We start from the raw sequence: 4,169 nt of genomic DNA, 5'->3' as shown, positions 1-4,169 counted from the left end.
CTCTAAAAGGGGCCCATCTCTCCCCCTTCCCCCTCCCCCCTTTCCTCTCTCTCCCCTCCCCAAGGTTTTTATGTAACCTTGGCTTTCCTGGAACTAGATCCCCCTGCCTCTGTCTCCTGAGTGCTGGGATTAAAGAAGCCATTACTGCCCAGTCAGGGCTCACCTTCTAATGACATTATAGTGGCAACTAGATTTCAGGATAAGTTAGCAAACCTTAGAAATAATCATTATCAACTATTATAAACTAAAGTGAGCACAGTGTTATGTGCCTATAATCCCAAGAGGCTGAGGCAGGAGAATTACAATTACAAATTTGATATCATCTTGGGCTACATAGCAAGTTCCAGGTCAGCCTCTCTCTCTCTCCCCCCCATATGTATATGAGATCTATGTATAAAATATTCATACATGAATATTCATTTATTATGAATAATATAGAATGAGTAATACAGAAACATTAAACATATAACAAAATGGTAATTAAAATGATAGATAAGGCTGGCAGTGTAGATCAGTAGTAGAGCCCTTGTTTGTAATGCATCAGGCCCCAAATTTGACTCGTAACACCAGGAAATAAATAAAAGTAACAGCAAAAGGTGGCTCTAGAGAAGGTCCTACACGAGTGTGAAATGGAGCAGTCAACTTCATGGCCACTGATTAAAGGATTTGAACAGATTGATACATTTCTCCAGAGAAGCTACATAGATGTTCAATAAACACCTAAAAAATATCCAACTCCACCATCCATTACGGAAATGCAAATCGAAACTGCATGCCAACCTGGTATGGAAACACACACCTGTGACCTCGGCATCCTGGAGACAGAATCAGCAGGCTGGTTGCAAGTTCAAGGCCAGCCTGACCCATATAGAGACAATGTCTCAAAAATAAATAAAAACCTAGAACCACTCATCGGGATGGTTCAGAGGAAAGAATCAATGGTGGCTGGAATTGGAGGAACTGGAACCTGGGCATTGTTGGTGGAAAGCCAGTGGGTTAGCCCTGAGGGAAACAATGTAGCAGGGTCACACATCTGAAAAGTGAGATGGTAAAATTGGCTTCCCATTACCAGGAGCTGGAGAGAGACTGAAACCTGGCTGCTTCAAGAGGACCTGGGCTCAGTTCTCGGCATCCACACGGTGGGTCTCTAGATGTAACTGTAACTCCTGTTCCAGGGCATCCGAACCTTTCTCTGACCTCATCAGATGGCAGACAGACGTCTGACACACACACACACACACACACACACACACACACACACAAACCCGTAAGCAAACACTCAGACATATAAAATAAATACATTTTAAAACTCTTAATTAAAAAAAATTTATTGGGAGGGTTGGGGATTTAACTCAGTGGTAGAGCGCTTGCCTAGCAAGCACAAGGCCCTGGGTTCGGTCCCCAGCTCCGAAAAAAAGAAAAGAAAAAAATTTTTATTGGAAGGAATTTCACTTCTGGACATAGATATCCAAAACATTTGGAAGTGAGTCAGACACGGTGGGACACACCAATCAACCCTGCATTCTGGGAGGAAGAGGCAGGAGGATTATGTTTGAGGCCAGGCTGGGCTATAGAGTAAGTGAGGTGCTGTTTCAAACACTCAAGTAGGATCTTGAAGAGATATCCGTACACTCCTGCCCATTACCACTGAATCACGGCAGCTGGAGGCCCAGGGACGGAGAAATGGGCCAGCACAATATGGCGTCTGCACGCAATGGAATCCGGTTCCATCTTCAAAAAGGAGAAGCGTCTGAAGGCAGCTACAACATGGGCGAACTCTGATGATGCTACTGAGAAAACAAGTCACAAAAAGACAAATGCTACACGGTTCCCGTCCTGTGGGGTTCCTAGTCAAATTCAGCAGGCAAAACATGGAAGGAAGGTTTTCAGGGCAAAAAGGGGTGGGGGTGGGGGCTCCAGCAGAGCTCCCGTTTTGCCAGATGATTGGTGCCTCGGACTAATGCTGACCCAACCGTCACACCCCATGGTGAATGTTCTTAGTGTCCCTGAATAGTGACATTACACTTAGATGCGATCGACATGGGAACTTTTAGTCATGTATTCATGCATATGATTTGAGTATTGAGGCAGAGCCTCTTATGGCCTGGGCTCACCCTGCTACATAGCTGAGGCTGGCCTTGAACTCATAATCCTCCTGCCTTTACTTACCCAAGTGCCAGGATTATAAGTGCAGGCCACCGTGATCATAGGTAAAATTTACTATGTTTATTTGGTCATAATAAATTCTTGAAAAAGAATGCGCTGAAAGGGAAAAAAAGCATACCCAGAATGCCGTCCCTAGGTGAGGAAGGAGGGAACGCTGGGAGTGTGCCGGGCATCGGGAAATGAAGGGGATCCATAGCCCCAAGGCCGTGGCTTTCTCAGAAGGAAATGTTAGAGTGACTGACTGAGACAGACAAAAATCTGCTCTCTTCTGATGGCCGATTTCCCCGTGAATGTTGGCAAGCAAGTGGGGACAGGACCCTCCTGCAGGCAAACACATCCTGTTGGCTCTCAGGATGCAGGAGACTGAGAATTGGTTTTTAGGACGGTGACTAAGCCGGTGAGGTAGGGAGCTTCCCATGGGGTTTGCAGACTGAGGAGGGTGGGAGGCGTGAGGGAGCTGCAAGCAGAGGCAGAGGCTGGAGAGTGGGCGGGCGCTAAGATGTTTATCCCTCACCAGCTCCCGGCCAGTTTCCTTAGGGACTTCAATGCACTCGTTCACAGTGAAGCATCAACAACAAGGTCTGGCTCCTACCTCCTCCACAGCGTCTAAGTTTCCTGGTGGAAAGACAGTGAAATTTGGCTCCGCTTGCCAACATACTGGATGACCTTGGGCTGCTTTCTTAGCCTCGGTGAACTCCAGGCTCATCTGAAGAACCGAGCCTGCGATGCCACCACCCTGCTATTGTTGAGAGGATCTGATGAGGTCACGTCAGTAAAAAGAACCTTTGTGAGTCACCAAGAGCCATGCTGGCCTTTGACTGGAACCCAGTGAACTAAGTATTCATGAAGGAAGTTCCGGGCAGGAACAGAGAAGCTGGGCTGAGCGTCTCTGAGTATGCTTACTTGAGCCTCCCATTTCCAGGCGCATGGGGATTCGAAGGCTCACAACTGCACTACCTATGAACGACAGTTGACATGTAATGAAGTAACTATAGGTGTTTTCATATTTGCAGGAATTATGGTACCCTGCATACTCAATCAGCAACCCTTTGCTCCTAGGAGAAACTTAGGGATTGGTTCCCAGGAGCCCCTGGACACCATCTGATTATCTACTAATGAGTTCATAGCGTATACTGAGGGCATTTCTGCTTAAAGACGCCATGTTGAATACATACTGCCCATTAACAATGAATTCATAGGCAACAGCACTAAAGGGCAACCCTCCATGAAAACTATCTATCTTGGGCTGGAGAGATAACTCAGTGGTTAAGAGCACTGACTGCTCCTGCAGAGGTCTTGAGTTCAAATCCCAGCAACCACATGGTGGTTCACAACCATCTGTAATGGGATCTGATGATCTCTTCTGGTGTGTCTGAAGACAGTTACAGTGTATATAACAAAGACAATAAAAATTTAAAAAAAATTATCTACCTTACATACTTTGTCCATGAGGCATATCACAGCCCACTGTTCCCACTCAGGAACCCCAGAGTACTATGCTTGACAATGATTCATAAGATCAACAAAAAGCATAAAATACCCTTCCCCGTAATGGCACTACATAAACTTTGAGAGAACGTTTTTTGGGACTGATGAGCTGGCTCAGCCATTCAGAGTGCTTGTTGCTCTTACAGAGGACTCAGGTTCAATTCCCAGACCTCATAACTCCAGTTCAGGGGGACACTTTCTTTTAACCTCTGTAGATACTAGGTTCACACATATACCCTCAGGCAAAATGCTGGTACATATGAGAGTAAATAAATAAATCTCCCAGAATGAGAAGCAGCAGAACCGCCTTCTTTCCCTCAGCAAATGCGTGCTTCAGACAATGAGAATTGTCCAACACGCTGCCTGAGGTAATTACGAAGAAACATTAGCGGAGAACAGTAATTCCCAAACATAAAATCTGCACGTAACAAGAACTAAAGGCGTTACTCTTCATTTCACAAGATGGAGGCACTAAAGCTCATCGGAGCAACTAGCTGGCAACTAGCTAAGAGTAG

The 4,169-nt window shown here is 45.8% G+C and overlaps 1 long non-coding RNA gene across 1 annotated transcript; it reads right to left on the bottom strand.

The window, feature by feature from the left end:
- Positions 1-1,312: 1,312 nt before the first annotated feature.
- On the bottom strand, positions 1,313-2,916 carry LOC134481563 (uncharacterized). Its single transcript, XR_010057213.1, has 2 exons — positions 2,759-2,916; positions 1,313-1,790 (listed from the first exon to the last, which is right to left on the bottom strand). It is a non-coding gene; the product is annotated as an uncharacterized LOC134481563 (long non-coding RNA).
- Positions 2,917-4,169: the final 1,253 nt, after the last annotated feature.

This window comes from Rattus norvegicus, chromosome 13 (assembly GCF_036323735.1).
Source record: "Rattus norvegicus strain BN/NHsdMcwi chromosome 13, GRCr8, whole genome shotgun sequence".
Taxonomy (NCBI): Eukaryota; Metazoa; Chordata; class Mammalia; order Rodentia; family Muridae; genus Rattus; species Rattus norvegicus.
The sequence above is the reverse complement of the archived record's forward strand: the minus strand, read 5'-3'. Positions and strand labels throughout refer to the sequence as shown.